Below are 10316 nucleotides of genomic sequence, written 5' to 3'. Positions count from 1 at the left end.
AAATAAAGGGCTACAGCATTTGAAAAAGTTAAAACAAGCTTGACCTGAAGTCTGTTACCCAACGTTAGACAGGAGAAGAGTGAACGTCACAGTTTCCATCAATTATTTCCTCTTTATAAAGTTGCACAAGTTTGATTAAACTGCTTTTACTGGCAAGACCTGCATATTATTCAAATGAAAATTATTTGGAACAAAAAATAGGTGTTCTCTCTTATAATTATACTTCCCTAATAGATGTCTGGTACTCTCTGCGAATGAATAAATACATGCTTCCATCAAATGTATCCAATGTATTTACACATCGACAAAGTCACAAAACACCTCGCATGGAATTTAAGAAGAATAGCTGGTGCAAGGCACGTTAAAACAACAAAAAAAAAACACAAGAAACATCTTCAACCACATAACTGTTAAATCAAGTCACCAAACTCCTGCTGTTGTTTTTCCACATTTTCATCTCCTGCTTGTCTTGCAATTTCCCCATCTGTGACTGTTAGTCATCTTTTCTTTCCTTTTCGCCCTCCGTCGCGTCTCTTTTTGTAAGATGAGCTGTCCTGCACTCAGTAGCCTCGCCGTCAATGACATATAAGTTGTCTCCTCACATATGGATGATCCCAAATTTCGATCTGCATGCATGACTTTACTGGATATTTCAACCTTATCTATTTTATATACCAAGCATACACTTGAGTACACTGGGTTGACTAATTTGGAAAATCGTCATTGTCAATGTCCATGAGAGATGACCTCGCAAGCACGCGTTGTTAGAACTTTCACACGGCCGCCATTGTCCTGTGGTCTGACAACGATTTCTGCTTCAAACGATTGTTTTTATTATCACAATGGGTGTTTTCCTGACAAATAGCATCTGTCCGCTTAATGAGTCACCAGTCGCAGCCTCGGTATTTCATTTGTGTTCATGCACTGTATTTCATTCAATGGATGAGTGTGTGTTGGGATTCTGAGCCGCACCCCTATGAGTTGCAGTCGGGGTGCATGCACCACAAATCCAAACAAACACATCACATCATATTATAGAAACTCGTTTGATTCTCTCATAAATGTACAGAACACATACAAACGCACACACACGAGACTTTTTCAGACACAACACAGGCGTGTCGATGTGGTTCTTGTAAGAACTCATGCATTCGCTTTCAACTTGAATGCTCGCAGAGATACGTGGCAAAAAAGAAGACAGAAACAAAAGATTTGAAGTGAAAAAAGGCCGTCAAAGTTGTGTTGCAATGCACAAAGACAAAAATAAACGTTGACATTCATACACGCAACAGGGCAAGCGAGTGCACAGGACTGTGCAGGACTGCGCTTCTCAATTGGATGATTCATTAGTGCCTCCTCGTGTCGCAAGTAGAAACATGACAAAAGAGGACGAGGGAGCAAGGAGAGAAGCAATTGAGGTTTCTGTAGATATGTGACCTGACATCGGTCAAGAAAGTATACGCACTTTGCTTGTTCGTGTAAAAATTGCATTCAGTACTGTTTTTTTTTTTGTTTGTTTTTTAATTGGTTGATTTGGGATGTATTTTCCTTTAGCAATTGATGATTCTCATTCAGCATATTGGAAACAGTTTTAGCTTTCTATATAAGGTGTGGGCAAACTACGGCCACACGCAGCCCGTTAAACGTTTTAATCCGGCACGACGAACTTGAAAAAAAATTCAATGAATAAACCTTGTTAATGTTTTATTTTCTAAATGATGCGGTTTTTCAAAGACATATATATTGTTGAAATGCTTTTGTTCACTTTCATTTCAAATTAATGAGTTGAGGTTACCAAAACAGTCCATCCATCTAATCCTGGTCTGGCCCCTCCGTCAAATTTTAGAAGCCATTGAGGCCCGCCAATCAAAAAGTTTGCCCACCCCTGTTCTAAATGAATTTTGCACTTTAAAGTAACATGCAACATGATGTTTTTGTTCTTTAATAATATCACAGATTGCATCATTTATTTATCCAGTATGTCGGAAGAGCTCTTAGCATTGTGATAAAGTTGGGCGATTACACCTTCATCGACTGCAACACCAATCCAATTGAAAATATGGTACACTTAGAAGAAAAAAAAAAGTGTTCAAAATAAAAAATGTTATACGCAAAAAAATCCCTCTGTTGGACAAATCCAATGTTTCTGGGTGGGACACGACAAACATGTAAAAATGCATGCCGTCATTAATGTCGCTGGCAGTCGGCAATGGAAACATGCCAGGAAGTTGGATGGGTGTAGCGAGCAATAATACTTGGCAGTGGTCTGTGTGTCTGTCCCGCAGTCTCCTCTGCTGTCAGGCAGACGTTAACGCTCGAAATGCAGGCGGCGTGCAGCAACCCCAGACAAACACGCCCCAGATACAGAGATAAGATACAAGATTCTGGGGAGTTAACGTCAAACTAGATAAATTCACATTTTACGGCAGCTGCAGGTAGCACATGTTTTTCAGGTGCTCTTACCAAATATTGTGTCTTAATTCAGCATACAAAGGTGAGAATGGATTCTTTGCACCAGAGATTATGTTGTGTTGCTTTACATCATCTAACATGAAGACTGAAGTTATTTTTAGCTAAAATGTGCTATCACATGGTGGTAATTTGATTAAAGTGCATGTCACAGAGTGCATTTAGGCCCTAATGAGCTCCCCCTGACCTTGTGCCAGACATGAACTCATTACATGAAGCGCCAGGTTTGACTCTGTCACATGAAGTTACAGTCAACATGGGAATTAAAGAGACTAACCCCCCCAACCTCCCACCCCAACGCCCGCTTTGCTGTCAAATACACACAGGGTTAGAGTATGCCTGAAATGGGAGATGGCCTCAGGATAGAGGAGCAAAAACTACCACAGTATATCAGAGAAATTCAATTGGAATGATTAAGACAGCATGCTATGATTTTTATTTAATGAAAATAGTAAATTAGGGATGTCCTAATCACTCCCAAATGATGATTTTTTTTTTTAGATGACTGGAATCGGGAGGGAAAGATCGGTTATTTTTGAAGATGTTTATTTTTGTTATTTCATTGATTTATATCGTTCAAATTTCACCCCCCCAAAAATATATATAAAAATATATAATATATACATAAATTTTAATATACCCCCAAATAAATATTTTTAAATGTTTTACTTTGCTCAAACTATTGCTCCAATAGCCGTAGTATAGGTGTCACGAATAAATAAATAGATAAAAGAAAAAAGAAAATAAAATAAAGACAACTTGGATGTGGTCTTTTTTTCTCCTTAATACATTGCTGAGGTAACGGATCGGGAAAAGCGTAACAGATCATAACGTTCCCGATCCTCAAGATAAGGTGATTCAGACTCAGACTAGGCTTAAAAAAATTATTGGGATATTATAGTAAATAAACATTTTAATTTATTCCATCTAGTTGTTGAGTCATTTGATGTCATGAGCTATTAATGTTTGCAACCCAAGCATGCTTTGATTTGTTATTGGAATGTACCGTATATATACATATATATATATATATATATATATATATACATATATATATATATATATATATATATATATATATATATATGTATATATATATTGCAGATCGAATTTCCACTCCCATCTTGCACGATGTGAATTGAGGATGCTTATCCTGGCTGAGTATCTTCTGTATATATGCTGCTTTAAGAATTCACTCCTACTATATTCAGTGTCCCTCTCCTCGAAAGGAGGCATGCAGAAAAGAATTACATGGTCATAAATAATCAAGATGCACATCCGTTTTTAAACCCACAGAGAAGGCTTTGACCTTCTGCACATTTGCCGCAAACGTTCTAATGTTAGACCAAGCATCCAGCTGCTGCTACGGATCCTGAGAGGGGGCTGGTTTATTTTGGGACAGGTATGTGCTTCTTCAGGGAGGCTGTGGCCACCATTTACGAATAGGTAGTCGGCTGCATACTGTCCATGTTAGTTAGCATCTCTAAAATGAAATGATGCACATGAGCGATATGGGAGTGGGAGGTCTGCTCTTGGATGGAATTATCAGACACTTTGCTCAGTTGCACATCTACTGTTTGCTTGGCAAGCAGAAGTGCCATAATGAGACTTGAGCAATCCCAGTTGTTTATCTTTGCAGAACCAAAGACTGAAAATTCTGCAGCCTCAGCTTTTTTTGTTATTTTGACGAAATGTTTCATAATTAGAGACACGCCACAACAGATTTCCTGGAAAATTATAGCTTGCAGTCCTCACAAGGTATTCATTGAAAACCAAGGACCCCCAGATGCTACACAGAGAATGAGTGTAAGCAGGGAATACCTGCCAATTTAGAATGGCCATTACACTCTATGAACAGTTGGTTTAGTTCATGAACCCAAATAATTGTTTCTTTTTGTTGTTTTTTTTTTTTAGTTGTATCAAATTTTTGGTGTTATTTTTCTGCGAGTAAACAAATTTTTGGCGTCTAACAATGTATTTTACATTTATTAGTTTATATGGCCTATATGTGAATTAATTGTTTAATCAACAACATAATCGATGGAACAAACGATTATTAGCAGTAGTCTTTGCCCAGCACAGAACTAGATAAAGCAGATTGTTCCTGCTTTAGGGGGAGGACAGAAGAGCTTCGGGAGTAGAGTGAGTGAGTGAGCGAGCGAGGGAGAGATGGGAGGAGCGTGAAAGGACGGCAGCTGGAGCATTGGGCGACGTTGACGGTGTCGAGCCAGAATGAGAGAGTCGTGCTAGAGAGAAAGAGAGAGAGAGAGAGAGAGAGGGAGAGAGAGAGAGAGAGGAGCGAAAGAGAGAGAGAGAGAGAGAGAGGAGCGAAAGAGAGAGAGGAGCGAAGAGAGAGAGAGAGAGAGAGAGAGAGAGAGGAGCGAAAGAGAGAGAGAGAGAAAGAGAGAGAGAGAGAGAGAGAGAGCGTGCGCGCGCGAGAGAGAGAGAGTAGCAGTGCTGGCAACGGACTTACTGCAGTGCAGGTGGATCACATCCTGCTGCTCCAAGAGGAAGCTTCGGAACCCCATTAGCTTTTAACCAACAGGTTTGTTCCACTCTTTTTTTTTCCCTAGCTGATTTATTAGTCGCCTGTTTTGTGTTCTGTGACAGACATAATGAACACAGTGTTCTCCACGAGCAGGACTGTTATCTCACTGCCCTGCATTCTTATTGACTTTGCAGTTGTGATGTTTCCCAGAGCTGCCAGTGTGCGGGAACTATGACCTGCATGCTTGATTTTAAGATTTTTCTTGTTGCTGCATGCGCTAAAGCTTGAAATTCACTCGCCAATTCAAAACAATACAGAGAGGGTGCGACATTCCGTTTTGAGCGCTTCAAGTGTCTAGCAAAGTTAAAAGAAATAGCAGAGGGCCGTCTAACCTCCTTTCACACGAACCCTTTTTACTACGGAGAAGAATAGAATGGGAAGATGTGAATGGGCCCGAGATGGCTTGAGAAGTGTCGCCCTCTCAAGTGTCAGCATGCTTAGCCAGTAGATGCTGAATGCGTGTGTGGGGGCTGTTACATGTGCTTGTAGTTTGCAGAGGGGGGGCTGGGCTTTTGCAACTGGGCACAATGATAAGAGATAAGCTATTATTACCTGCCTTCCCCTCTTCATATCATACGTGTGAGAAGTTCAGGATTTTTAAGTTGCTTTTACCCCCGAGTGTGACTTGATGTGATAAATATAAGCTTTTGTCTATGCTTTTCTGTGACTGGAATATATTGGCAAGAAGGCTTCTTCTGCGTCTTTCTGGCAGTTGCTGTATGTGTTAGTCCAAGAGGCTCATACAAGCAAGCGTTTCATCAGTTTCATCCCTTGTTTGCTAGCAATGTTTCCACCGCATGCGCCACATGCACAGATCATCACACGTCAGGTCGTGTGATGATCTGTGCATGTGCATGTGCATTTTTTTCCCGTGGAAGTAAAGTTCAGTACTCAGAATGACACCCTTCCTGGTTGCCATGGAAACACAAAGCCTCATTCACTTTGGCATTCCACCCAATAGAAGGGGGCAATGGATGGGGGTTGGGTCAGCAGTGGTTGCTCTAATAATCCCAATTGCAATAAAGTTGGGAATGTTCAAATTGGAGTTATTATATATGGAGTTATATAGTTATAGCATTAAAAATGGGCATCAAGGATCTTATCTTGGTAGTATATTCGACTGAATATTGATTGAAAAGGATTTGCAAATGATTGTTTTCATTTAAGTTTGACAGAACTCCTCAATGTCATTGGAATTAGAGTATGTACAAAATACGCGAGAAGCAGCTGGTCGAAACCAACAGGAATATTAAATCGGTGGCAGAAGATAATTTGTGGGGCCACCAATAATTGGAGACATGCTCGTCTACACCCTGACTACTGTCAAAGTGCCCCTGTGGTACTGTTTGTGTGACCTTCACTCTGATATCGCTCCTTGCATGTGACATGGTTCCAAAATCTGCCCACCACCTCAATTCCGGTGAATTTTGCCACAAATCTCTCTGCAGTGTGTTGTGTCTACCTTCCAACTGTTACCAACCGGATCGAGGAGGGACCGAAAAGATTAGGGTCCAAGTTGTGTCTTGTGCTCCGGTCCGTTTTAAGAAAAGAACCGTTTCAAACTGGTGTTAAGTGTTGGCAGGAATGGGTGTTTCTTCACTTTCTGACGTCATTCACGCATGCACCTACTTGCCGTAAAACATGATTAATCATTGACTCGAGCTGGCTGGGTAACTGCTGTGTTTATCTCGTAATATTGCTGCCGACTTTAATTGTCATAAAACGATACAATACATATTTTTAGTCCGAGTGAAGATGCTGGATCAATTAAAAATCGTTTCTTTGATTTGTTTTTATTGAATTAATAATTAGTGGATTTAATAACATACAGTAGGGCCACAATGGGTTCTAAAATTTGACCGAGGGGCCGGATCAGGCGCAGATGGATGGAGTGTTTTGGTGACTTCACCTCATCAGAGAAATTAATCAATTACATTTAACTCATTCAATACCATTGACGGCTAAATACGTCAAAGATCCATTTTTTTTTACTGGGCTGGTAGTGAATGAGTTAATTTTCAATTAAAATGTAAAAAAAAAGCATTACAACAAAATATCTGTGTTTGACACACCAGAGTATTTAGAAAATAAAACATGAACAAGGTTTATTCATTTAATTTTTTTTAAATTTGGTGGGCCGGATTAAAACCTTTAACAGGCCCCATGTGGCCCCCGGGCCGTAGTTTGCCCACACCGGCTCTAAAATGTCCCTAAGTGTGAGTGTACCCTACGGTTGTCTGCCAAGCAGTTCAGGGTGTACCCCGCCTACTGCCCGAAAACAGCTGGGATCGGTTCCTGGCTTCCCAATACTTATGCAAGACACATCCAAATATCAATTGCAGACTGGTTGATGAAACAGTTGAAGCCATCTGGACTGAATATGTCAAGTTTGATGCGAATAAAGCAAGAAATGACCCAACGAGAATGAATGGTTCATTTCTGCTTTCTCACTCTGTTGTCATTTCCTGTGCAGCTGGTTCCGTCACAGAAAAACAGAACCTAGGAGATGAGAAGTCGAAACAGCAGTCCTGCCAGGCTGGCGCGTTCCCCACGGCTGAGACGTGTACAGTGAATTGGATTGTCTTATTTTATAATATGAAGATGATGACGGCGCTGAGAAGGCAATGATCACAAAGACACAGATGTGACGCAGCATTTGTGTGAACAAAAAAAGTTTTATGACGCAGCATTTACGAAGCTTCGAAGCTTGGGATAGAATTTTTAACTTTTAAGCCCCGCCCACACATGCTTTAAACACACTTAAAAAAACACACTTTTTAAAGCGCCACTCAGGAACTCAGTGATCGTAAAATACCAATTGCTGTGAAAACATTTTCGGAAATCGCAATCACAGTCATCTTGCAAAATGAATCATTTTATGTGAACGTCCACAATTTGCACATTAAATGCCCAACCTGTCAGCAAGCTCACATATTTAGTTGTTTGCATGAACATTGTCCCTTGGCAGTTTCTGACAGCATAACATGTAGTTATTACAATAAATTGAAAGTTTTTGAGGTTAAAAGGGCAACGTCGCAAAGGCACCTTGTGATGTTGACTTCGAACAAGTGTATTATTAGTTCACGGGAATGTCCGTCTCAGCTAACTCTTTTAATGCAGTTCACCACTTCAAAGCATTCATCTTGGCTTTTGTCCACAGCACTCGTCATCAGTGCATGGAAAGTAGCTCATTCTGAGTCCGTTGCTTGCCTCATGCTGCCTTGTCGTCTGGCAGGTAAATGGATCAGTCTTATGGAAGTCATTAAAATTCCTTGGGAACATGTGGACACTTGTTTATTTTTCCACCCGAAGCTTTGAGAGTGGCAGGCTGCCAGGATAATGCACTGTCCTTCCTAGTCCGCGGAGGGGATTGCGAGTGGAGCGACAAAAAGACAGGTGGGAGTAAAAATGGCAATTGCAGAAGATGGATGGAGGGTTTATGTACGGAAGGATGAATATAAACGACTGACTGATGAATTAAGTCTACTACAAAACCGTATTTCCCCAATTACTGATTATTAACCATATCAATATGTTTAATCTTGTTTATTGCTTAAAATAAATAAACAAAAAAAACATTCAAGTGACATCACACGAGTGGGATTGATGTTGTACTCAACGGCTTTTTTGAAACAATTCAATTACTGGCTTTAGTCATGGTTTTTCAAAGTAAAAGCAGATGTTTGCAAATGTCTTCTTTTGATTAGACATAAAAGTTAATCAGTCTGCCTTCATGAAGGGCGACGGAAATCAGGGAATACTTACTGTTGAGAGGCTGAAATTTGTAATTTTTTTATAATTGAGACAATGGCTCTAAACGAACTTGATTGTCGACCATCAAAAATATGACGCAACGCAACTAAGTACTGTCACAAACACACACACACACACACACATGCATTTCATGCACCACCTGAACCCCCCTTAAGACTGAGTTTTAGCGACGGGTTGGTCTAAGAGCATTCTAAAGTCACAGTGGGCGTTCTTCCTGATTGGTAAAACAGACAGGAGCTCTTGAAGTGCATTTGAATGTCCAGCTTTGGTCGGAGCATTCTTTATGCGGCATCGGCCTCTTGGTAAATTGTTTAAATATTAGCATCTTGACATGCGTCAAGTGCAAGTTTTTTTTTTCCATCTGTGCACAGATTTACGACTAGAAGTTTTTAGTGGGCATTTATTATCTGAATTAACACACGTTCTCATCTAATGTACAAAATGAAGACACGACTGCAGCCTTGAGTATTTTTTGAATGATTCTCTACTGTCCTCTTGGGATAACACACTCAAAAGAGTCTGGAATAATGAGAGAATGTGGCAAACCTCCAAATGGGATAGCGGCAATCCATGGAGATGAATGCCGAAAGCTGAAAGGACTTGAAAAGCGTGTAAGAAAGGACATCTATGAGCACCAGTTCTCCTCCTCCACGGTGGTCTCAATGTGTGTGGTTGCTTGAGCGGCCCAGTGAGAGACGCTGATAATTGGCCGTTTTCGGGTTCATTTGGAATTCTGCGTTCTGCCATATCATGAATGAGAACTTTTCCGCAGCATAGGGCTTCAGTCCAATTCCATTGCTGGAGACGTATTTCCCATTTTCAGTGAAATGCACAGTCAGCGTTTGTAGTCATGGTTGACAATTTCCCCTTGAATGAATGTGCATCAAAAGGAAAACGCTCACACCATCCTACCCGCCACTAAGTTGTGACTTCTGACACTGTCGCTCTACTGGACCCCACATCCTCACAGGAAGCTTGTCCTTCCTCCATTCTCACATGCATGCCCGTACACACGTGCGCGTGTGGGAGTTTTTAAAGTGGAAAGAGATTTTGAATATGAGGAACTTCACTCAGGCAACCACCGAATAACATGATAAGGACACTCGGGCGAAAAAGCACACATACTCATATGCTCAGGAAATGATAGTTAGACTGTACCCCAGCGTTGACAGCCCCCCGGAGTCAAGAAACGCTTACTTTGTTCATTCCTGAATGTGTGCATTGATGTCGGACCGGTCAAAAAAAAAAAAAAATTAAATTAAATTAAATTAAATAAAATTTATATATATATATATATATATATATATATTTAGAATTTTTTTATATATGTGTATGAGGTGAAGAAGACTCTTAGGAGTTTGCATTAAGGTGCTTGACCTTCTCCGTGTCATTGACTTTCCCCTCTCGTTGATGGATGCTTTGTTTTGATTTGTGTAACAACCCCCGTCCAATAGGCTTTTGGCTGACTGGGTCGGAAACACGGGGGACCCGCTAGAACACACGTGAACTCCGGACACGCCATTCT

The 10316-nt window shown here is 40.6% G+C and overlaps 1 protein-coding gene across 4 annotated transcripts in view; it reads left to right on the top strand.

Moving 5' to 3' along the window:
* Window positions 1-4653: 4653 nt before the first annotated feature.
* Window positions 4654-10316, top strand: part of add3a (adducin 3 (gamma) a) — a 42046-nt gene continuing 36383 nt past the window's right edge. For 2 of the 4 annotated variants that reach the window (XM_088302126.1, XM_088302120.1), the window contains exon 1: window positions 4656-5014. The gene's annotated coding sequence lies outside the window, so the exon portion shown is untranslated. Of the gene's footprint in view, window positions 5015-10316 lie in introns of all 4 variants that reach the window. The other 2 variants (XM_088302125.1, XM_088302124.1) reach the window with 2 other exon arrangements.

This window comes from Idiotropiscis lumnitzeri, chromosome 8 (genome assembly GCF_059441095.1).
Source record: "Idiotropiscis lumnitzeri isolate Australia: NSW breed Sydney's pygmy pipehorse chromosome 8, RoL_Ilum_1.0, whole genome shotgun sequence".
Classification (NCBI taxonomy): Eukaryota; Metazoa; Chordata; class Actinopteri; order Syngnathiformes; family Syngnathidae; genus Idiotropiscis; species Idiotropiscis lumnitzeri.
This window is presented reverse-complemented; position numbering and strand designations above follow the sequence as displayed.